Raw genomic sequence first — 26343 nt, 5'->3', positions numbered from 1 at the left:
GTGGGAAATGTGGTTACTTCACAATGATGTCACTGCGATATGTTTTCCAAAGAAACAGGGAAATAAACGGCTCCTGTTTGCAATGCCTAGAAAAAGACAGAGGAAGTGAAAATGATTAAACTAGATACTATAAAGAATGATGAAGACAGTTGAATATAGAGATAAAGAGAGAGCCAGGGAGAGGAGAAGACAGATGTTTATGTTGTGTTTTTGGACTGACTCCTATCTGCCCAATTATGCAGAAAAATCATGTTTTGCATAAAGATTCTTGCTGAGGCCAAAATGCAGATGACAACTAAACCATAAGCGTAAAAATGCAACACATAAGAAAACTTGCATGATAAAAATACAGACGTTGCCAAGCCTCAGAATATTTTTCATCCTCAGTGAACGATTTCACCTGTGTTATGTTTAAAAAAAGCTTTTTGAACCCGGCGGTAATGGTGTCCTAACCTAAAAAATTGATTTTCTATGAAGTGTCTGCTCACGGGGAGAAAATTCGACAGTGCCCTCTTCACACTAACTGTATTCACACGTACAGCCCTAACAAGAATGACCGCACAGAAAAAATACAGTAAGGTAAAAGCAGTTTGTGTGCTGAATAGCTTGTTTTGCTATGTCTGAATTCTCTAATATCTTGATTTCTTGACCACTGTTACATCTTGGCTGAGGTAAGCAGGTATATAGGTGATTTAAGTGGTCTCCTCTCTGACCAAGCTGACAAGTACCCTCTACAAACAGCAAACAGCAACTTAACAACCATTTTTAAGATTTTTTTTCCAGCAAGAACACATATACCATTTAGTTTAAGAAATGTATGTTTTGATTCTTAAAATTAATAAGCACAATATAGATTTACATACTATGCGCTTGGTGAAACCAGAGATCTTAAAGTGATAGAAAATTCTGTCATCACATACTCATCCTCTTGTCATTTCAAACCTGTATGACTTTCTTTCTTCCGCAGAACTCAAAATTAGATATTTTGAAAAAAGATGGTAACTGAACAGCACTGGCCCTCATTCACTTCTATTGTATGTAGTACACAAAACCAATGCAAGTCAATGGTGGCTAGTTACCAACATTCTTCAAAATATCTTCATGTTTGAAATGGACTGCAAGGCTTACTTAAAATTTTATGAATAAGAGAGAAAAATAAATAAAAAATATTATTTTAATATTTAATTTAAACTTATCAAATATTAAAAAACACTTTGCACTTTGATGTGTTAAGTCCGTTACTCACCAGTTAACACACATATCCTACCAAAGGAACCACAAATTCATCATAATGAATGTTACATCATTTAAAACCTAACTTTGTATTTTTGGATAAGTGTGCTTTTAGAATTAATGAGATTCAAACAAACATTCTGTCATCATTATTCACCCTCATGTCATTCAAAACTTTTTGCTGTGTAATAGAAGATACTTTGAGAAATGTCTCTGTGGTTTTGAGTCCATACAACAGAAATCAATGGGTTCTAAAGTTGTTTTGTTACTAACATTCTTAAAAATATAATCTTTTGTATTTTGAAGAAGAAAGTCATACAGGTTTGAAATGACATGAAGGTGAGTAAATGAAGAAAGAATTTTCATTTTTGGGTGAGCTATCCCTTTAAATGCCCAATCAGTTATTACGGTCACAACAGACAGACTAATGGACAGACATACAGTGGAATGATTGACACCTGTTATGCACTGGAGAATGTGAACCTGTGGGAAATCCAATGGAAGCAGTTGAATTCATTATGATGCTTAAATAATTAAATGAATTTGAATTGCTAAGCAGCACAAGAGTCAAACCCTAAGACTAAAACAACTGAAAAAACATCCTAATCCCTGATCAACATAATACTTACTGAAAAGACAGAATGTTCTTATAAACAAAATGAGTATACTGTAAAGGCTTTACGGCTAGTTCATAAGGCTTCCGGTTCAGTTTGTAGTAAATCACCGAGGCATAAGTCCCTCTTAAAGATGGGTTGCAGTCATCAGCCGTGGCAGTTTGATTTGCGCCTGAGCTCTAGATAACATTTAACATGCTGATCAGCCTTAATCCTGCAATTTTAAACTTGATCCAAGTCATGTCTATTTAATCTGTTCCCATCAACCCTCCTCAATCTGAATGTTTCGTGCCTGCCATCATTTACAGTCGGTCCAGTCACACAGTGTACGGTTCTCTTCCCTCATTTCCATTCTTCACCAGCCTCTCATGTCAAGCTCTTCTTTTACCTCCTATTGACAGTCATCTATCACAAGAGCCCCCGCGCTTCTCAGGCGTTTGGCCTACAGCACAAAAACCTGATTACTTCTGCTTAAGAGCTTCCCTGGATAAGGGAGCTGAGCTGGCAGGGGGCACTGGAGACCATACAGGGTGTGTTCAAAAGAGAATCAAGGTTACAAGAAACTCACAAACACACACACATGCTTAAAGGCATGAAAATGTATATTGAATGCATCAGAGTTCTTCTATCATTTTTTAATTGTTGGTCTATAAAAACATATTAAATAGTAGGGGTGTAACGGTTCTCGGTAAAAAATTGAACCACACAGTTCTCCACCAACGGTTCGGCACGCGGTTCATCTTAAATCTGACGACGCATTTATAATATGGTTCGTTAGAAATTATAATGCATAAAACAGACTGACAAAGTTCGACAGTTTGTCGATGGATACACATTTAATACCTACAACAAATCAAATAACGTAGACAAATTTCAATAGGATTGACGTATGCTGTAATATGACCAGTCATTTATGCTTTCATCACCCGGGTGTTGTGAGCGCGCGAGTGCAGGTGAGACCTGAACAGCACATGTTGCTGTTTAAACTACACTCATTCAAGCCTTGACCATTTAAACATTTAAGTGCCAGATGATGCAGAAGAAAACTCGCTTGCACGCTGTGAGAAGATCCGAAGCGCATAGGGAAAGTCTCGAGACATGGCGCAAATATTGAGTTGTCTTTGAAGTGCTTAAACGGACAGATTCACACACGAAGTAGGTCAACGTGCCCCTCTTGTCGAGTATCTTAACAAACATAGTAGGCTATGTCTTAAGTGAACGGACGAAACAGACGAAAAACAACGCATGTGTACAGTATCAGTGTACTGGATCGGTTTCATTCCTCTTAAAGCGACAGCTGGGCAATTCCGTGAAAATGTCAACCTTACCATGAAAAAGTTTTTACCAGCGGTTTTTACTTTGGTAACAGCACAGATATTAACATTTGGTGGTTCAAATACCCATGTGAGATCTCTCTTCAAATTTGTAAAGCATTTGTTTCATTTTTAGTGCATGATTTCGCAAAGTCAGGTAAGTGTCATTTTCAGGATTGTCACATCCATAACGCTACATATTCCTCATAAATGCACACATGAAAATAAAATAAAATAAAATAACTATTTCATGTTCTATAAAGAGGGATCCCTTCTCCATTAATTGGGTACTATTGCTTCAGGATTGTTCATTTTATTTCACAGAAATCCTATAAAGTTTGTCGTCTCCCAAAAAACGCGTCCTTTTTTTGTCACATCCATAACGCGTGTTTATTTCCATTTTTTAAAATAGAAAATTTGTTCATAGACTGACATTTTTTATGTTTAGACTCTATCAACAAGGGTTTAGTAAAATATAAACAGATGGTTGAATATATTTGTAACAAATTCATTCTCTGAGCATTTTTATGTCACGTCCATAACGCAAAATGTCACGTCCATAACGTTGGAATTGCCCAGCTGCATATTCCTGCTATCTGTTAAAAGTCAAGGAAATCACTCACTGCTTGTGACTCAATAGCTTCTGTAACTTCAATTATGATTCGTCTTTATTTAATTTGTACATATGCAATGTTATGTTTTATTTGATTACTTTAATCCATTTCTACCTTAAAAGGTATATATACAGTATCTTATTTTATTTTCTGCTTTGCTCTGTTGTTTTATTGGTGCTGTTACTTCTAGCCCTTTCCCTGAACATAGCACAAACCGAACCGAACCGAACCGAACCGAAACCGTGACCCTAAAACCGTGACACAAACCGAACCGTGAGTAATTTGAACCGTTACACCCCTATTAAATAGACATCTTTCTTTGGTCGTTGTGCCAAACACAAAGCTTTTCAATAGCTGCGTTTCCATTACCTTTCAAATTACGCATACTGAAATTCTAAATTGAAAATGTAAAAACATAAATTTTGCAAAAACTCCCGTATATATCGCATGTTTTCATGCTTACATTTCTCAGGCAATTTGATTAAGGAATAAACAGTTCTTGCCGCATTTACAGATTACATGTCATACAAAAGTCGTTCGGTTAAAGGGGTCATATGGAGCAAATACGTTTTTTCTGTGTCTTTGGTGTGTTATAAGTTGCCCATGCATGTATTAGACACGTAAAATCGCAAAAATGAAAGTGTGGGAACAAAAGATGCATTCTATCTAAAAGCGAATGCTCACCCAGACCTGCTTGAAACGCCTCATGTAACCACACCCCCACAAATCTACGTCAGTTCGTGGTATGATTTGACTAAGACCGCCCAAATGTATACGCAAATAAGGTGGCCGCACCTGTCAGTACAATTGCTTTAAAACCTGATGTTCCAAATCACAGCACTCCTCGCTTTTCAGAGCGATGAGCTTTGTAAAAAATCAGCGCGTTTCAGAGAGGCGGGGCAAAGAGGAGATACAAACATGCACGGTATGTGGGAAATACAGCGTTTTTTAAACTTAAATCGTGTATACACATTGCATTACATCTAAAACAAACGATAATACTCGTTTTAGCCGTGTCATATGACCCCTTTAAATGGACATCTTTAAGACGTAATAATGTGAAAAAATTAAGCAATAAGTGCTTCAGGACCAGTGTTGTTCATACAAATACCTTCCTACGGTACATAAACAACCACTACAACGATTATTTTATCTTAATTTATCCACCACGAAAAAGTAAACTGGAAGGCAACAGAGGTGCAGGCGGCAGGGGGAAATGAGATAAACAGCACAAAATAAACAAGATGTGGATATAACAGCCTGGGGATATGTATGCACAGAAATGTATATATAACAGCCTGGAGATATACATTCAGTGTGTGATGGCAGAGAATTTGTACATATCACAGAATATGACTTTGTGTGTGTGTAACACAATATATTCTACTGTAAGTAGGGCTGTCAACGTTAATGTGTTAACGCATGCGATTCATTTTTTCAGATTAATGCGTTAAAATATTTAACGCAATTAACGCAGCATCTGTTTATTTTGTCATCCTTTGTCTAGCATTACATTATATAATCACGCTCTTATTTATGTAAAGGCCTTTAAACCATTTAAGTGTAGATAGACAGCTTCTAGCTGTGGGATGCGGCACAACGCAACGTGACAGCGGTCCTGTCTGGTGTATACAGACAGTCACAGGCTAAAGGCTGCGTCAATGAATCTCTGTCAGACAGGGCACCAGTAGGCTATTAAGTTCTCTTTTGAGCTTGAATGAACAAAAACACACAAGATTATGCCAGAAAGCCTATTTTGTCTAGCATTTTCGTAAGCACAGATTTAAACGCGTTAAATAAAATGAATGCAAAGAGTTTGTTTTTTATGCAAAGAGTTGTGAAAATCGGAAAGGGCGTTAGATTTGCGTAGAGCAGCAACTTTTAAAGGGGACGCATTCTTAAACCTGCTGCTGTGACTCCTGTCACTGATGTTAATCAAAGAACAAAAGAAAAGAAGAATTTAAAAGTGTTTTGTAGCTTTAATTCTGTATTTAATTTAGTATTTAGCATTTAAGACTGTTTGTATGTTTAAGTGATTGAGAACTTAATTCAATTTCTGTATATTTCCTACCTGTTCGACATGAAAGCTCTCAATTATACTGTACTTCAATGTTGAACGGCTATAATTAATGTTAAAATAAAGAGAAAATAATCAATTTAATGGAGACATTAGTTGCAGTACTAATATCAGAATGTTGGCTTTCATTCATAAAATGATGTTGTTAAATAAATCTCGTTTCTACATTCATTTGGAGTTTAAATGTGATATTATTAGAATGTAAAAGTATATTTAAAAACATTAATGTTATGTGCGATTAATTGTGATTAATCATAGAAAAAATGTGTGATTAATCAGATTCACTTCTTTAATTGATTGACAGCACTAATTCTAAGATTCCCTTGTTGAATCGACAAATCAAACGATTTACTGCCTCACAGCACAACATCTTTACCACCACCAATAGATAACATCAGTGTACACACACAAACACACAACCATGTTTACTTTCCATTAACTATCGGCTCTATTCTATCTCTAAACTATCACACAAAACTTTTGTCGTTGAGGTTTGACCCATACACACATTTTCAAACTCAAATGCATTACCCTAAAATACACCCAATAATGTGGCACTCGAAACGTTTCATTTACGCGACAATCTCGCATCAGAGGACCCAGATTTACACAATTCCAAGGCATCATCTCTTAACAGCCTGCAAAACCTATCATTATCTCTTAACTGCATTATGCATTTCACTACAATAGTAAGTAATGATTACACAGGAAATTTATGCAAAGAGAACACACTGTCTCGCCGAGAAGACAGAAGAGGTTATTCTAATGCCTGCCCTCGGGTCCACGCAACACATTCATCTTACTGTCCCACCACACAGAGATATGCCCCATTATCTCTCTTACATCACCTGATCCCCTCCGACCCCACAGTCTAACTCTTAAAATAAGAGAAATTGGGCCAAACAAAAAGAGCAAAATAAAAAAAGAGTTTACTGAGTTCATAAAGTAAAAAGACTGTTTGTGTTTTGGCTGTGTTCTTCTGTGTTTTGGAATGGGCAATTCCATGCAAATGTCAACCTTAAGATGAAGCAAAGGTTTTCACCTTACTGATAGGTCAGATGTCAATAGATGGTGGTTTAAATACCGATGTGAAGTCTTTTAAAAAAAGTTTTTAAAGCACTTTTTTGTTTTTTAAAACTTAATTCTCCATAGTCAGGAAAGTGAATTGTCCCATACGTAACTGTCCATATTCCTCATAAATGGGGATATGATAATTAAAATAACTATTTTGTGGTCTACGAAGAGCCTTTCCATCCTTAACTGTTGGGTTTTATTGCTTCTTGTTTGCACATTTCAATTCAAAGAAATCACAAAAAGTATGTTGTCTCCCAAAAACGCGTGTCCTTTTTTGTCACATCCATAACGCATGAATGTTTATTTCTTTGAAAACTTGTGCAAAGACTGATATCTTTCTGATGTCTGGAGTCTATCATCAGGGCTCTAGTCATATATAAACAGATGATTCAGTATATTGGTAATTAATACATTCTCTGAGAATTTGTAGTTCAAGTTTTGACTGAAAATGTCATGTCCAGAACGTTAGAATTGGCTGAATACTGTAATCATCATTTCAATTGAAAATCTATTGCTATAACTTAGCATGCAAGAGTTCCCCTCCAGAGAAACATCATCATTTGGGCTCTTCAAAAGTTTGGGGGTTAAATGAGAAAAGCAATGAGTGGAAATAAAATGTGACAGGTCTGTATGGCCATCTCTGTTAAACTTTCGAGCTAGAGAACTTCACAAAAAACAGAGTAAATGGCCCATTTCAGCTCCTTTTTTGTGTTCTTTTCTGGCTTTTTTACTGAAAGTTCAGGATGACATTTTTATGTCTTTTTAAACGCCGTTCTTCTAAAACGCATGGAAATTAGATATTCTGAAGTGCAGGGACTGAAGAGACAGTAAGAGTTTCTTTAATTAAAAGAACTGATGGAGAGTCTGTAACTCATACAAAAACAACTGTACAGGTCTTTTAAGGGTGTTTCATCCAGAACTGAAATGAAAATGTGATTTAAATTCCAGTCCAGTTCTTGAATTTGGCATTACAAGAAATAGCAATTCTTTTATGCTAAACAATATTGCCTCTTACCTATCTGGTAACCAATCTTTCTGATTTTAAAAGTTCAGAAGAATGAATAAACTCGAGAGTTACGGTTAAAAAGAAGATTTCTCATTCTCACACAAAGCTACAATATGGCTTTGGATAACAGAATATTGCACAGGTCACAAAGTCTCCTTTAAAGGAGTCATCGGATGAAAATCCAAATTTTTAGTGCTATAATTGGGACCCGGTGCATCTAGCAACCCAGAAAACGTGAAAAACAAAATCCCAGTAAGTTTGTTTTGATGCAAGCATGTGAGAAATCGAGCTGTTCAGATTTCGCTCCTGATGTGACGTAAAAGCAGGATCTTATTATAATATTACCGCCACCCACGGCGCTGCCGCCATTGTTGTTTTCACAAGTGACAGCGGTGTACGTGCAACATGCAATGTAGTCCTAACCTCGGAAGAAACAGCAGTGGATTTATTTTATTTTTTGTGGAAATCCCTCAGAAACCATAAGTAAAAACCTGCTTGTTTGCGCGAATCACTTCAAGCCGGAGTGCTTTATCAACCTGGGACAGTACAAGTAGGATTAGCTTCAAAGTTGTTCCTCAAGAGGGATCGAGACCAACTGAAAGAGACAAAGCTGCCGATGTAAATAATATTTATCAATAATCTGAATTGACGTACATCATGTAACGTAAATATAGGAGGTAACGTTAGCATATGATAGCAAAGTCAGTCACGGGCTAAATAGAACATTAAAAGCCAGTGTTAAACTTACTCTATATTTATATGTTATTTGGCAAATGGGCACTTGGAGTTTAGCTGTATGTATGTTAATACGTTATGTGTGTTAATATGTTCAGCTGCGGCAAACTGTTTGTTTTGCTAATGAACAGGGGCGAACACTGCGGTTAGTTTCGTTTTAAACATCTCAAATCATTTGTGCTTAGGCTGAAAAATCTCTCACATTGTGTGCGTAACATTATAACTTGTCAACGACAAGCGCTAAAATCCACAAAATTCCGCTGAGATCTGCAGGTACGCATTCCGTAGATTTTAGGCAAGCATACACGCACAACGTGAATGCATCAGGATGCGCTGGTTGTTGTGACGGATTTTTTAGTCTCCAGACGAATCATTTGTGACGTTTAAAATGAAACTAACCGCAGACGAGTTCAGGAAACATAATTAAGCTAAACCATTGCCATGGCAGTACTACACGTGTGTTGTGAAGGGGGGTGGGTGCGCTGTAACTCATTTTCATTTAAAGAGACTAGGGTTGCGAGGAAAACCGGTTCTGGAAATTTACCGGTACATGTTAGATTTCAATCGGTTCAATACCAGAATTTTGCTCATTTCGGTACTTGAAACACTGCTGTTCCAAAGTTCACCACTATGCGGCAGTATGCCACAGAACTGACGCAGAACCGGCAACATAGAAGAACAAGATGAATCGCTCTACAAGCACTTTTGCGACCATTTAAACTGAGTGATTTATTACAAATTCGGCTCTTTCTACTTTTGCTGAGAGATCTTTAGATTGTTTTACAGTGTAATGTATATTCTACATGCTGCGATGCGTCTGTACATCCCCATTCAACGGCATACATAGCATATCGTCGCTGTCGGGCGGAAACCTCCTATGTCCAAATTTGGTCAATTTCATATTTTTTCACAAATCGATGCTATTGGTCAGTCCCCATCTGGGTCTGTTATTTTTACAAATTAATAACCAATCTAAAGTGTTGAAAATAGCTTGAGAGCAAATCTCTTAACTCCATTGGACACTTCAACTGTCTGTGAAGTCTCGTAACTCCACCTCTTCTTCACTCCGCGGGAGCTTCTCGGCATTACGTCTCCTGATTGAAAGTTTTTTAGACAATAACGAGTGAAAATAGTTAGGTTAGATAAATTTGAGTAGGTCTGTTTTGTTAAAAATCGATAGCTGTAATGCTTCGGTGCAGAAGGAAACCCATGAGCCACGAAGGTAAGTTTGCGAGCAGATTCGGCTAATTTCCGCCTGTTAGACATCCTAGTCAGCTCATCGTTTTTTGTATTACATCACTTATAGTTCTTAAACCTTTAAAATAGAGTTTAGGAAGATGTATGTAACCACAGTCGTTAGCTTTGGTTAACTATTGAAGCCTTTTCTCTTGTCAAGAGGCTCAACGCGACCGCCGACTTTATTTGCGTGCAGATTAATTTCCGCCTATATTAGACAGCCTGTTTAACGTTTTATTTTGGTATTGCATCACTCATAGCTCTAACGTTTAAAATAGAGTTTAGGAAGATGTATGTAACCACAATCATTAGCTTTCATTAGCTCTTAAAGCCTCGTCTCTTGTCAAAAGACTCAATGTGACCGCAGACTTTGATGAACACTGCTGGCAGCAGCGACGTCTGTGTCCGTACCATTCTTATCAATGACAGCGTAATCTCGTATCTCCCTGCTCCCAAGTTATAAACCTCATATCTCCGATTAAACATGGTTTTGGGGAAATGTTGTGTTAATGTTGGTACACAACAGTATATGATAGCAATATAAGGTATAATACCAACTTTAACGATACAATGTTTAATAACTCAAAAAATATGCAGTTTTTTTAATTTCCTGAAAAATAATGGTTTTGGAGATGCGAGGATTCCGCCCGACAGCGATGATATACAATGTTATCTCTGTTCCAGACATCTCAGTTATTCTACTAATCATCATGAAGTTCTCTTTCGTCAGATACACACAATGTTATGTCAAAAACACAAAAGGTTCACATAAGCACAGACCGTTGTGTTTTAAATGTATATCCGCATCAAAAAAAGAATTTGCCTTAAAGTGACAGTAACCTAATACATCTGTGTCACATATTAAAGAGAAAATGAAACTTTTGTAGCTTTATTTAGAGTCATTGCATATTTATTTTATACGTTGAAGACTGTGCAGTGTTTTATTTTTATTGATCATTCAGTTTTCATCTTAAAAGCTACTGTTAAATAGACCTACTTGAAACATTTAATTGTTGTTCAAAATTTAATTGTTCATATTTGTGGGATTATGATGATAAGTCTATATAACCAAAGCATTTTTCAGCAATACAGTGTAAAAGTAAAAATAAAAAGTAAAAATAAAATGGTGCTATATAAAAATAATATAAAATATGCATTAAAGCAGTTACAGCAGTTTCATGCAGTCTTCTTAATATTTTTTCAAATAATTTATTTTGGGGCTGGTTATTAAACCTATGGTACCGATGTGGTACCCATATTACCGGTATTAGATTCTGGTACCATACCGAAGGCTAAATTTTGGTATTGAGCCAACACTAAAAGAGACCTGCACCAAAACGGGTTGCTGTGAGCATAGCTGTTTTTGACGAGGCAAAAAAGGTTTTGTTTACACAGCCATTGAGTGTTTTTAAGCAAAATATATTCCAGACATTTCATGAAGACCGTAATAAATCATACCAACTTGTTGAAAGTGCTCATCCGATGAGTCCTTTAAAGGTACTTTAATGGTGTGCTTTTGTTCTGATTTAGGCTTACAGTGCCTTGGCCATTATATTCTTATACGTTCTTTATACCAGTTTGAAAATACATGAGGGCAAGAAAATAATAACAGCATTTGGGTGAACGATTCCTTTAACATTACTCATGAATCCCCTTTCTTTTTAAACCCGACCCAAACTTGTTTTTATTTCAGAAGGGCTGGTTTGTATTTGAAGCTGTGTGTGAATTAAAGAGTGAACAAAAGAAATCGAGACAGAGGGGCGTGTTTATTCTTCGCTCTGTCACGATTATTAAATAATCGATTTAAGATAATCTCAGTGTGAAAACCAGTCTACCAAAATTTCATTAACATAGAAGTACAATTTTATTGTAGTCTTGCAAGTGAGAAAAAAACAAACAAACTAGAAGCATTTCTATGACTGATAGCATTTTAACGGCTTCAATTCACACCTGATCAATTTACTTAATTTACAAGTATTTGGCTGTTGTATTATTGACAGGTAAAAGCCTAAACCTTAAATATATAATGACCCAATTTTTTCCGATGTATTTCCAAGAAAAAAAACATAGTCTTATATTAAAAACAATATGGTCGTTTCAAAGCTTAATAAAAAATTTATGAGAATTCAACGTCAAAGCTCTAAAACGCAGACAATTAATCATCATAATCGTCAAAGCCCTAAAACAGACAATTAATAGCCAATCGCAATGATTTATTAGACAATTAATCGTCAGCCAAATTTCATAATCGTGACAGCCCTACCCATTAATTTTATTAAAGTTTAAAGGAATCTTTTTAGTCATGAGAAGGGCAAGCAATGACAAAAGGATAACCACTGCAATAATCTGCATTCTAGTGGAAATGATCAGCACAAATTGAGGCACAGCATTAAAGCCAGCTTCCCTGTAAAACATTATCTCCATATCCCCCTCAAGACATTCCTCTCTCAGACACATTCATGCTCATCCTCAAGAACAGAAAATCTTGTGAAGGCAATGGACTGACAGTATATTTCTTCTTAAAAGCAGAGGGTTTGGACATGTTGCTCTTTATACGAATCTCACTGCAACAGCTGTGCAGTTTACAAATTAATCAAAACATTGTTTACCAAATTTTGGTCTTTGTACCCCGCAAAAGCACAAGAGGAATATAGAAATGTTTCAATTCGTAAATGCATGACAGAATGCCTGCTTTCTCTCTGTATTTTAAGCATTTGAAATTCACCATTGCCAAATAACCAACCTTTCAACAAACAGTCTGTGTGCATAGGTATACGTGTTGGTGTGTGAGTGGGTGGTGTGAAATTCTGAGCATATTAATGTGTGCTGCGTGCATGTTCTCCGGATGGCTATTAACAACTCTATAATTAATGTTGTACACTCTGTGGGATGTATGGACTGTGAAGGGGACCCAAGGGCCGCTGGATAAGTGATTGTGCCAAGAGGCCATCCATCACCTGTGACCGCATCATTTCTCAGTGGCGGCCCCTCTTAGACAAGAAGAGAATGCCACAGGAAGTGCCCGGTCTTAAACAACAATGACAAATTAGAATAAAATCATCACAGGCCAGCCATAACTATCTTCAGTTTCCTCTGCCTGTGCATTTGAGGATTAATGGACAGTGACTTTTAACTAACCTTTAGAATGTGCATTTAAGTAATATCTCATAACTCAGGAGCAAGAGCGATGTTGTAATTTGGCCAAATAGTCACAGCTTGGTAATATATGGGGGTTAGATGTTAATTTATCCCGTTAGTTTGTAAATTTTTTCTGCCAACAAAAAGAGTTTTGAAATGTAGAAAAATAATATTGTGTGTTGCCAAGCAACAAAGCAAAGTAACACAAACAGTTGTTCAGTGCTGTTGTCTAAAATGTCAGCACTCAACTGCTTGTCCAATCAAATTAATGGACCAGATCTAAATTGTCTTAAAAATTAAACACAATCTGAATAATTAAAAATCTATATTTTAATTTTTCACATTTGCGCCTTATTTTAAACCTCTTGAGAGCTTTTGACATTACACTCAAGCATTGTAACTAGCTAGACTCACATCAAATGTTTTACGGCTCAATGAAAAGCTAAAATACTGTAGACTATGAACTATTCCCCTTCACCCATGCAGCAGAAGCTTAATGCAAATTAATTAAAATCCAATGACTGCATTATGTAGTTAATTGCTAAGCGTTGAGACATGGATTGACATCTACTCAAAACAAAGAAACTGGACTGCGGACTGATGGAGCTTTACTTTATACATTCGGTCATTTTGTGACCGTCTTTATGATGTCTGTCTGGGTTAAGAGGATTGCCACCATTCATGTTTCTCGGGACTTCTTTGGTATTTACTACAATTGGTGTCAGGTTTTTATATGAGAGAGAGAAGTGGCAATTTCCCTACATCCTGAAACCACAGAGAGGCATGAACATTAGTGTTTATTAGGAGCACACACAACTCATTACACTGCTCATTAATTACCACATAACAAAGCAGCATATCAGTTTGTGCTGTAAATGTGAAAAAGTGTGCGTTAATTTTTCTAATGATTATTCAAATGAACACCAAGCAGACTAAGGTTATCACGTCCACGTAATTACCGCCTTTAGGGATACGAGCACGAGACGTAATCATTAAATAGTCGAGCGTGAGGCAGAACTATTTTTAGAACATGACCTTAAAGCGGCCCTAACACACGCGGTTTCTGCCAATCTCATATTAATCTTGAGTACCTATAGAGTAGTATTGCGTACTTCATATCTTCGAAGACTATTTAGTTTGATCACATTTATAAAAGATAGATACAGCTGTACGATTTTTTCCTAAAGCATACTGCGCGTGCGAGGGGGGGTGGATCTGGGAGGTGTAGGCTGAACTAAAGCACGTGCGCACCCATTGCCAACAAAACACAGACATCAGTTTCGCTCACCGCATGCGGTTCATGTCCGGCATCATTTAGCGCTGGGACGGCTCCATATATCAGTTTCAAACGATCTCCAAATCCAGCGTTATATCCACCGTTTATATAACATTCATCACCCAAATGCAGTGAACAAACAAACACATGAACTTTGCGAATGTATGCTCTCTCTCTCTCTCCTGCACACAAGTGAAAGTGACGTCTGCGCATGCTCCTTCTCCTGCTCTCCTTGCTGCCGCGTGGGCGTGCCGCGTGCTTTTCCGGGAGAATTGTCCAATAAGGGACTAAGAAAAATTGTTACGAAACAATTTTATATGTTCGGAAAAAACTTTCAGAAACCTGTACGATCGCTGGGGGAGTGTATCGAGCACAGAAATACTACGTAATACGCCCAACTCGTTTTTTGACAAGTTGACCGTGTTAAGCATGAGAAGACAGCACGTTTAACATTGTAAAGAAGTCAGAATGCATGACACACCGTTGCACCACCCCTTTAACAAACAGAACTAAGAGGTCAGACTAGAAAATGAGGCAATAATAAATTAATTCGCACATAAATTAAATATAGAATTGTGACCCGTAAAAGGGAAACAAAGAACACGCGATTAACTGTGATTGCAAATGTTTTGAAAATGTTGATAAAATCTCTTATGTGGGCTATAATCTCTTAACATGTTAACAGCAGCTGCAGAAAGCTGTCTGAGGTTAGTTTATTTATAGGTTAGTTAACTATTTAGGTTATTACAAAACTTTTTCAAGCTTAAAATAATGTCTCTAAAATTATTTCAGTGGTAGAAAAACTCTTAAACGGACCGATTCTATTGCCACTGCTACCTGAGCAGCCTCATAGCGGCTACAACCACACTGTAAATTCTGTGTTCGGGTCGGTACACACAGCCCCGCCCATCCCCTTCCTGCGGAAGAGTGCGATATGGTTTCCAAACAACATTTCTGCATTCGCCAGTTCCATCAGCGTAGTAAACAAATGAACGTGTATTGCGCTGCCCATGGGGAAGCTTATACAACCACATTCTTTACAACACTGGTAACAGACATTTGCGCTTATCAACCACATGGGGCAATCGTGAGCAAAAGTTCTAAAGTGTCGCTTTAAAGTTTGTTATATTAGATTTTACCCCTACCCGTAGCCAGTTGACAGTGACATAAACACGAGAGTGCGCACATCACGCGATCTTCTGGCTCATCGATATCACTTGTCTTAATGTGCCAGCGAAATCGCAAAATAGATTATATACCGTTTAATGACAATTTTTTTGTTTTCTTTCATTAAAACACCAAAATAGTCAGTCAACAAAGATTCGAATACATAAAGCAAATAATAAACATCTTTTTTTTATATATTACAATTTATATATTAAGCTGACTGTAAGCAGAGCCCCATATGAAATAAAAAAGACCCCGAGGCTTACGTTCTATTACACAAATGACTGCTTTTGTTGGCTCTATTTTTATTGTTTGTGTGTTCCCATCACTTTTGATAAATAAATGAAACCGCAATGTAGGCCTACACCCCAATAAGAATTTGAAGTCAGGTGAATGATGTAAATAAACGAGGAAGCGTTATAATAAGCATTGAGAATAAACAGATGATGGGCATATTAAGGTTTCTGTATACAATATGTATTAAAGGTCTCTGTATAAATTATTTTGCTGAAATGTTAATCCCACATCTGAAACGCCAGGCAACAGGTGATGAAATTAGTCGAGATTATGAGTGCAGTGTGTACAGTAGAAAGCTTTTGTTATTGGATTTGTTCAACCAAGCGAATAATAAAGTTAGCTGCTTCTCAGGCAAGATAAGCATACTCAGACTATTCGCTATTATAGAAGTGCTCATTCTCTTAACTAACCCATGAGAGGTATGCAGTACTCCTTTATTCACGTGAGCAGGAAAACAGCTAACGATAGGGGTTGTGGCAATGCTGAGATCTAAATGCGGAACAGCATCTCCAAAACCCGTGAAAGGCAAACACACCGGAGAAGCTGCATGGCAGCAGAAACCTGCATCGCTCTACCCATCCTTGAAACTTAAAAACGCATTTGGCAGTAGTAACGTTAAAGGCTATGATCAACCATGCTGCTCCTGACAAGAAAAGGATAAATCATTACGAGTTTAAAGCAATAATTTTAAGCGCTATCCAAAATGATTTGTACACTTTCTATTTCATCAGGAATCTATTTAAGCCTATACAATTCTTTATCACAAATTGCTACCAACGGTTAAAAACCTTCTATCATGTAAATGCTATTTCATCATCTAAACATAGGTTGCATTACAGAGGTGGCTCGTCGCAAAGCATGCACAAAACTGCGGCCAGCACAACTTTCAATATTCTCTTTCCCATGTGAATGATTACCTTTTAATTGTGTCCAACACAAGCGCCTGTCCCAAAGTCCGTGAGTAAGAGTGACCTTCTTCCAAACTTCAGTCAGATAAACATCTCGACGCACTTCTCACGCCTGTGACACTCGCGTTATGCCAGTGATTTCGCTCTTCAGTTCAGCTTTCGGACCGATGCTCCTCGCACGAGTATCTCCACTGGCTCAGCAATGCTTATTTCGCCCTCCCCTGAACGCTTCAAACGCGCTGCCTGCATGCTGTATATGTTCTACTCCTAGTTACTTTGACAGAAAACGCTTTTCTTTGACCGTGACACGAAAATAAACATTTAACATCAAAACAGAGAAAGAGGCTAAAGGGATCAATTGGTTTCTAAGAGTTGTGAAGGTCCACGAAATCAACAAATCGATGGAAATCATTTTTAGCAGTGGCCATAGGATTGAGAGTATTTAAAGCGAGTAAAATGAGATAGTTGAGTTGCATTAAAAGGCTGTAAAGGAAATACTTGTTTGCTTTTCATTACAAGTCTTTCACTGTAGTTTCCAATGAAATGAATAATATTAGCTTTCAATTTCACCTTCGAAATGAAGAATTTGTGATCCTTCCTCGAACCCTCCTGCGCCTCGCGTGCTCCAGCAATTATAACAAATGACACGGGTTATGGGGTGCATCACTCTGACAGCATCGCTAATGAAGCGAACAAGTGAAGTGTGTAATATTGTGACACTACTGCTCTCTAGCGGTAGTTAGTAATATTGTCGCGGTCCGCATTACTGGGTGGGGCAGGCTGGCTGTGGCAGCCGCGGAGAAGAGACCATTTCAAAATGATTTTCCGTTTAGGTAAAATGATCGTTTTTGTTTCATTCTGTTAACCGTTAACAATATTTCTACCAAATTTCAAATAAAAATATAGTTTCTATTTACATTTATTTGCAGAAAATGAGAACTGGAGAGAAGTCGGGTCAAAATAACAGAAAAAATGCTCTGTATTTTTTCTGACCTTAAATACGGCAAAGAAATCAACAGTAATATCTGTACATGTATTTAGGTACAGTTCTAAGAAATATTATTTTGTGATAACCTCCATTTTTATCACAGCTTTCGTGTGTCTTGTCATGCTGTCAGTCTTTCTCATTGATGTTGGATGACTTTGTCACTCCTGAGGTTTAATATTGTTGAAATTCAACAGACACTGGACTGGAATGGCAATAATACATCTAGAAATGCGGATTAAAATAATATTTGGAATGGTCTCTTATTTGTTTTCCACAGCTGTATATTTATATTACTCATTAATGTTCCATATTTCCAAGCCAATAGTAAAAAACTATAAATTGATTCTAAATAATCCAGTGTACCACAAGCTAAGCATGACCTACAATAATTAGGAGCAAAGCAAATAGATCAGTCATATGTTTCTATCACTGGAAATGGGGCGATACTTTAAGACTTCTAGTCATTAGGCAAGAGAGACAAATTCTTCACTGTGGTCTAAAAACAAGTTGCATTGCACTTTAAATGTGGGTTAATTATGCAACAGCACCTCATTTAGCCTGCACGAGAAATCTCTGAATACTATAAAGACAATTAACAAACAAAACATTAATTTGGGTACTGGGTTAAAATGCATATTTGTATTTGTATGTTTGCATAAGAGAGAGGAACAGGTTGTTACATTTTTTGCTAAGATTCACACAAACCTTTAAGCAAAAAACTCTTATTTTTAATGCAAAGATGTGTCTTGCAAATGAAGACACATTATACAGGAACAAACACAGACATCTACTCACACTCACAATGTTACTAATTATGACTCTCCTCGATGTATCCTGGGTGAACTCTGGATCAATTGATCCCATCTGCACATTCTCCAGTCCAGGAGGAATTACTGCTTGTTGTTCCCGATCGATCGCCTCTGCAGAGTCTCTTTAACTACACCGGCCAACACTCTGAAAATAATTCTTAGAGGAAGTGAGTAGAGGAATTAACAAAAACAAACAATGTTGTCATAATGAAAAATTATAAAAACACCCTTCGATGTATCTACAAACAAGTTGCCTGTATAAAAAAATATTATAATTGCTTTATTGTAACAATTATTGCATGCAAACACTAATGGAAAGGGGTAGCTGACAGACTAATAGGCTATGCAAATTTATCCTTTGGTGTGACACAAAAATTTAGAAAAAAAACTAACAATGAAGCATAATCTCTCTTAGGCTATTTTATATGATAAATATACATATTAGGCTAATAATATAAAACATACAACAAATATGTAAGATTAACAGTTTGTTATCTAAATTTTGCTATGTCACACCATAGGACACATTCGTCAACTACCCAAAAGCAAATATTAGATTATCAAAAAATGGAAAAACATCAAATCACTGTTTTGCCCATCAGAAGTTACAATTAACAAATTGTATAAAATGACAATGTATGGATGCTTCCACCTGCTGGTTGTGTACAACAAATTTACACGAGAGGGACACACACTCAGTGTACTGTGCTGTAACCAATAGACCGCTAGAGAGCGCACTAACACAATCCAAACGTAAATTAATCTCAAACGGACCTTCTCAGTCAGTTTCTATAATTGTGACCCTGGACGACAAAACCAGTCTTAAGGGTCAATTTTTCGAAATTGAGATTTTTACATCATCTGAAAGCTGAAGAAATAAGCTTTCTATTAATATATGGTTTGTTAGGATAGGACACTGGCGGAACAACAACTATTTACAAAGCTGGAATCTGAGGGTGCAAAAAAATCTAAACATTGAGAAAATCGACTTTGAAGTTGTTAATCTGAGGCACTGTAGCAGGCCATCCACTCACAAAAATAAAGTTTTTATACATATACAGTAGGAAATTTATAAAAAATTATCTTTACTTAATATCCTAATGATTTTTGGCAAAAAGAAAAATCGTTAATTTTTACCCATACCATGTATTTTTGCCAATTACTAAAAATATTCCCGTGCTACTTAAAACTGGTTTTGTTGTCCAGAGTCACAATTGATTCCATCTCAAGTTTGTGTAATAAGATTTGTGAAATTTCCCACACATGAAACTTCAAGTCTTAAGGCACTGACAAGCCAAGAGTTTACTACATGTCAACATATCTCGCCGAATTCAGGAACTTGGAAAAGTCCCACCTTAAACCTGGTTTGCTATCATCTAAATAAACTATAGATAAATCTAACAATACGACAGCCACTTCAGCCACAAGTGTGCAGTGTAGTGCGTGTTTTCATGTGGGATACTGGTAACGTCAACTCACTGTACGGATGTAACAGCTGCGAGTCATCCGAAGGCTTGAAGCGTTTATGTCGCTGTTTGTGGAGCTGATTTCATCCGTTTCGTAAGATTCTGTTATAAATCAAAGAAAATTATTTGTTTTAAAGCTTGTAAATTAATATTTGATTGGCGAACTCGCACTTTCATTAAAAATGTTAACATCTTGCTGTTGCTTCTGTGTTACTTTTGTGAACTTTCCGCCGCAATAGGCGTCGCCAACTTGGATATTTCATTAGTCTCTGTAAACGATGCGTACAGGTGTTACTTATGGTAATAACGTTACGTACCTTTCGATTGTTTTGTATGAACTGTTAATCATTTTATTAAATGATTTAGATCACTTTGCAAGATGTAAACACGGGTCCAGAAGCACTTCCGGTTTCATGTTGTATTTATTTATTATTAGTATTTTATAATCTTACATATAGAATTAAATCTTAAAGATGGTTGTTTAACATTTCATTACGGTTATTAATATTCTGTTGGTTGTATTTTGTTCAAACGTTAATGTTAAAGAATTGAAACAAGGAGTTCCCTTTCTGTCGGTCTCTCGATGTTGTGTCGAATCGACAGATGGGGTTCGCTCTTGAGAACCAATCGTCTTCTGACTATTTGGAAAAGGCGAATGAGATTGGCGAATGAAATTTGCATGCCGGACTCCACCCCGGACATCCGGGTATAAAAGGAAGCCGGCGTGTTCATTCATTCACCTTTTGTTCTTCGGAGCCTTCGATCTTATGATCACATTACGGTCTATACTGATCTATTTTCTGCTGGAATCTGTACAACGTGGTGCAGCGGACTGTCCCTTCCTGCAGCGACTTCCCCTGGGCGTCTCGGCAGTTCCAGAGGTGTTAGAGTTTTTTCTGTTTTAGTTCTAAAAGAGCAAATTTCTCCAGCGCGGCATGTCCTGTTGTTCTCGTGGGTGCAACGCACTCATTGAGGAGGGGGACGGACACGATGTCTGTCTCAAGTGTTTGGGTCTCCGGCAAGCTGAGGCAGCATTTATGGATACGTCTGACTATTCAGACGTTGCGGTCACGGGTAGCTGTTTTCTTTTTGGAAGCAGCCGCCACCTCGTCAGCTTCCCGTCCTAGGACCGCAGCGGCTACGGCTCTGCCATCCCTGACGGTGAGCGGCGGGGGTGATAAGGGGAGCTCTGTGAGCAGCAACCTGTCAGCCACAGGCTCGCGGACCGCTCGCGCCCCATCTCGCTCGTCTGATCGTCCCCCAGGAGATGGTCCTACCCCGTCTTGTTCCTCCGCCACATACTCGGAAGTAGGTGATGATGATGAGATGTTGCTTGGTCCCGTTTTTCCCGGAGGTGCATGAGGAGCTCAGTAAGACGTGGAACGCCCCCTTTTCAGTGCGTCTCTGTCTCTCTCACTTCCCTCGATGGTGGGGCAGCCAGGGGCTATGTCGACATCCCCCAAGTGGAATGGGCCGTCGCGGTACACCTGTGCCCGCAGACGGCCGCCATCTGGAGGGGTCGGCCTAGACCCCCGTCCAAGGCGTGTAAGTTTTCGGCATCTCTGGTGTCAAAGGCTTACGCTGCTGCGGGCCAGGCTGCCTCCTCCCTCCACGCCATGGCCATCCTGCAAGTCCACCAGGCCAAGGCGTTGAAGGAGTTCCACGAGGGGAGGACCGACCCAGCGCTAATGCAGGAACTCCGCACCGCCACCAATCTCACTCTACGGGCGACTAAGGTGACCGTGCGGGCCCTGGATCGGGCGATGTCCACTATGGTGGTCCAGGAGAGACACCTCTGGCTCAACCTTGTGCAGATGCGGGACGCTGAGAAAGTTCGCTTTCTCGACGCACCCATCTCGCAGGGGGGGCTGTTTGGTGATACCGTCAAGGACTTCTCCCAGCAGTTCTCGACGATGAAGAAGTAGACGGAGGCCATTAAGCACATCCTGCACCGCCGCGACTCGGGCGCCTTCCGGTTGTCGAGATCCTGTGCGTCGTCTGCTTCCCAGCAGCCTGGGCCCTCCTCGTTGCCGGCTCCGGCTCCAGCGCCCCCTAGGAAGGCAGCCTCCCGGAACAGGGCATCGAAGAGGAAGCCACTGCCCCGTCAGTAGCCGTTGCGGAAGCAGAAGCGGCCCTGACAGCAGGACCCAAGGGAGATCGAGTGTACCATCGGGCCCCCCCAGCCATTCCATCGCTGGGCGGCCGGATTGGGACGGTTCCTGCCCCGTCTCAGCATCTGCTGGGCCCCTCCGGGGGACTAGCGCCCACATACTCACAAAAAGAGTTTCCTCTCTCTCTGGGTCAGAATTAAAGCCGCTCTCACCCTCTACGTGATGGTGATCGGCAACTCGACGTTGTGTCGTGGCGAGACACAGTGTCGAGCCCACTCAGCAGCCCTCAGCACTCTCAGTCAGACGGTGCGTTGAGCTGCGTCATCGCCAGGCAGGTAAGTCAGCAGAGCCGACCTTTTCCCCGGGGGCCCCCCCCCGGGCGAGGGATCCGCACTGCTCGCCATCGAACCACCCCCCGGGGTGATGATGAAGCAGATCGAACCCCTAGTCCCCCTGTCTCGGTTCCTGGGAGCCTGGCTACGGCTTCCCAGGCCGTCACGGTGGCTAGGGAGGACGATCCGTCTCGGCTAAGCGATCCAATTCGCCAGACGCCCGCCCTAGTTTCGGGGCGTCCTCTCTACCTCAGTCAGAGGCGAGGATGCTCCCGTGCTTCGGGCCGAGGTCGCCACCCTTCTGGTGAAGGAAGCGATCTAGCCCGTCCCTCTAGCCGAGATGTTCAGCGGGTTTTACAGCCCGTACTTCATTGTCCCCAAGAAAGGTGGGGGGTTGCGCCCCATTCTGGATCTGCGTACCCTGAACAGACACCTACACAAGCTGCCGTTCAGGATGCTCACACAGAGGCGCATCCTGGCGTCTGTCAGACATCAGGATTGGTTCATGGCAATCGACCTGTACTTTCATGTCTCGATTCTTCCTCGTCATTGGCCGTTCCTACGGTTCGCTTTCGAGGGGCGGTCCTCCCCGACGGATGCCTCCCTGCAGGGTTGGGGTGCCGTGTGCAACGGGCACGCAGTTTCGGGGCGGTGGACGGGCCCCCGCCTGCGTTGGCACGTCAACTGCCTAGAGTTGTTGGCTGTGCTACTTGCACTGAGGAGGCTGCAGCCCCTCGTGCAGGGCAAGCACATGCTGGTCCAGTCAGACAGCACAACTGCCGTAGCGTACATCAATTGCCAGGGTGGCATACGCTCACGGCAGCTAACACAACTCGCCCGACGCCTCCTCCTCTGGAGTCAGCAGGTGATCAGCTCCCTGCGAGCCACACACATCCCAGGAGACCTGAACCAGACAGCCGACGCGCGCTCTCGTCAGTCAATGCCTCGTGGAGAGTGGCGACTCCATCCCCGCGCAGTCCGGCTCATATGGGAGCAGTTCGGCCAGGCGCAGGTGGAACTGTATGCCTCCCCGGACTCCACCCATTGCCAGCTTTGGTACTCCCTGACCGAGGGTCCCCTCGGCACAGATGCCTTAGCGCACAGCTGGCCGCGGGACAAGCGGAAGTACGCCTTCCCCCAGTGAGCCTCATTGCACAGGTGCTGTGCAAGGTCAGGGAAGAGGAGCATCAAGTGGTACTGGTTGCGCCCTACTGGCCCAATCGCACTTGGTTCTCAGAGCTGATGCTTCTGACGACAACTCCCCCTGGCCGATTCCCCTGACGAAGGACCTTCTTTCGCAGGGGAAGGGCACATTGTGGCACCCGAGACCAGACCTCTGGAACCTCCATGTCTGGCTCCTGGATGGGACGAGGAGACCCTGAGTGGCCTACCCCCTGCGGTGGTTAAGACAATCCCTCAGGCTAGGGCCCCTGCCACTAGGCGGCTGTACGCCTTGAAGTGGCACCTCTTCTCTTCCTGGTGTTCTTCTCGAGGAGAAGACCCACAGAGATGCTCAATCGGGAACGTACTGTCCTTCCTACAACAGAGACTTGAGAGTAATCTCTCCCCTTCCACACTGAAAGTGTATGTTGCCGCTATCGCAGCACATCACAAACCAGTTGCTGACAAGTCTCTAGGACAGCACGGCCTGGTCATTAGGTTCCTTAGGTGCGCGAGAAGGCTGAATCCGCCGCGTCAACACTCCATACCCTCTTGGGACCTTGAAGTCATCCTGGCGGACCTCCAGAGGCCCCCCCTCGAGCCCCTGGGAGACGCCGCTCTTTCTCATCTGACGATGAAGAAGGCTCTTCTGGTGGCGCTCGCCTCCATCAAGAGGGTAGGGGACCTACAAGCATTCTCTGTGTCCACAGAGTGCCTAGAATTCGGGCCTGGAGACTCTCACGTGATCCTGAGACCACGGCCTGGCTACGTGCCCAAAGTTCCCACCACTCCCTTTCGGGACCAGGTGGTGAACTTGCAGGTGCTCCCCACTGGGGAGGAAGACCCAACCCCATCCGTGTTGTGTCCAGTACGCGCATTGCACCTATACTTGTTCCGCACGCAGAGCTTCAGAAGCTCTGAGCAGCTCTTTGTCTGTTTTGGAGATCAGCAGAAGGGGAGGGCTGTCTCCAAACAGAGACTGGCGCACTGGATCGTGGACGCCATCACTACGGAGTACCGGTCTCAAGATCGCCTGTGTCCGTTGGCAGTGAGGGCACAATCCACCCGGGGTGTGGCCTCCTCGTGGGCACTGGCTCAGGGTGCCTCTCTGGCAGACATCTGCCGAGCTGCGGGTTGGGCTAAGCCCAACACCTTGGCGAGGTTTTACAACCTCCGAGTGGAACCGGTGTCAGCCCGTGTCTTGCAGGGCAACAGGTGAGAAACGGCGACCGGTAGGGCGTACGCCTGCGAAAGCGCCTTCCCCCTTCCCTCTAGGTGGGTCAGTGCGCTATTTCCGCCTCCCTTCTTCCCCCCACTGGGTGAAGAATAGGCATTCCATCCATGACTAAGCACCTTCCTGGGGAACGGGCTGGGCAGAGCAGCCCTGCCCCCTTAGGCCGGGTAACAGTTGAGTTATCCACCACATAACTCTAACCGGACCTAGTGCTCCAGACGTGGTAACTCCCCCCACTGGGTGATTCCGTCTGATGTATTCTCATGAGTGGTTCCCGCCTAGGCAACCCATGACCTCCCTAGGTGAACTCCCATCTTGCGGTTAACTCTTCAATCCGCATATTTTTCCCATGAGTTCTCCCCCTCATACATACGTAACCAAGATGTTTTTCCTGGACCAGCATTGTGTCATTCGAAGAGGTCTATATTTTACTTTTTAAGAAAAGTGTAAAATGGCAAATATAATGTACCGCTTTATTTGCAACTTAATTTTTTATTTGTTTATTTAATTTATATTTGGTTATTTAACCCTGTGTATTTGTGTGCAAACCATGTTGCTGTAGTGTCATTGTAAAGCCTCTGGTATTAAAATATGAATGTGTTGATTTCATATTTTTGTGTTTGTCATCACTGAAACCAATGATTTAAGTCTTTCAATTAATCTCACAAGTTCCACACCTTCAGTATTTTATACATGCCCACATGATGTGAGTGTAGAGCAGATCTGTGCAAAACTGTCTCCAGTCATTTTCTGGAGTGTTGTAAGACTGTGTTAGGTCTCTGTGTGTGGGAGTACGGTGCTCTTCTGTCAGTGTGACTGCTGGCAGATATCTATGCCGTGTGTCAGGGTTTCAGCATGATACTGTATAAAAACAAACATGCAAATTCTGTTTTACCATTTGAAATGGTGCACAGATGCTATGTATGATCAATGTGCCATTATCTCTAAGATCCACAATTCCAAAACATTGTATGCTCCTCCTCTAATTTATGCACCCATCTGGTTTTGCAAAATTTCATGGGCATACAAATCGAAGGTAGGTGTCATTACATAATTTTTTAACAAGCCACAGGAACATTTTCTACCAGAAAGTTTTCTCAGACTCCTAGATCCTTTTAGAAAAGTTGTACAGTTGCACTGAAAACAGGTTACGATAGACAGACTCAAAAAATCAATACTACATTTCAGAAATTAAAGTACAAGATGATGATAGCGTAGGTGACACACTGTGCCAATGGCCCCTGGTGAAACACAAACAAACCGTGACCAATGCAGTGTGACAGCAATTAGCTCCCTTAGGACGACCATGACCAAGACAACCGACATCAGCTGCCAAACACTGCCTGGCAGGAGAGATGAGTCTGTATGCGGACTGGTACCTCACACTATACAAACAATTTCTCTCATCCAGGTCCAAGTGTATTCACGGTTTTCATGAAATCTAAGATGCTAAAGCATCTGAAATCCTGTTAAAACATTAGCCATAATGGAAAAAATGGAAACAGAAAAGGACAAATCCAGAGGGGATTAAGGGAATCAAACAATAAGAGAGAG

General features: G+C 40.8%; 1 protein-coding gene across 2 annotated transcripts in view; it reads right to left on the bottom strand.

Annotated features, from left to right (window-relative positions):
* Positions 1-17318, bottom strand: part of LOC130545438 (kelch domain-containing protein 8B-like) — a 93923-nt gene extending 76605 nt beyond the window's left edge. Inside the window, exon 1 of one of the 2 annotated variants that reach the window (XM_057319932.1) lies at positions 17259-17318. The gene's annotated coding sequence lies outside the window, so the exon portion shown is untranslated. Of the gene's footprint in view, positions 1-16697; positions 17229-17258 lie in introns of those variants that run through there. The other variant, XM_057319930.1, reaches the window with a different exon arrangement.
* Between the last annotated feature and the right edge of the window lie 9025 nt (positions 17319-26343).

The sequence above is a fragment of the Triplophysa rosa genome, linkage group LG21, assembly GCF_024868665.1.
Source record: "Triplophysa rosa linkage group LG21, Trosa_1v2, whole genome shotgun sequence".
Classification (NCBI taxonomy): Eukaryota; Metazoa; Chordata; class Actinopteri; order Cypriniformes; family Nemacheilidae; genus Triplophysa; species Triplophysa rosa.
Note: the sequence above shows the minus strand (reverse complement) of the source record. Positions and strands in the feature narration are given on the sequence as shown.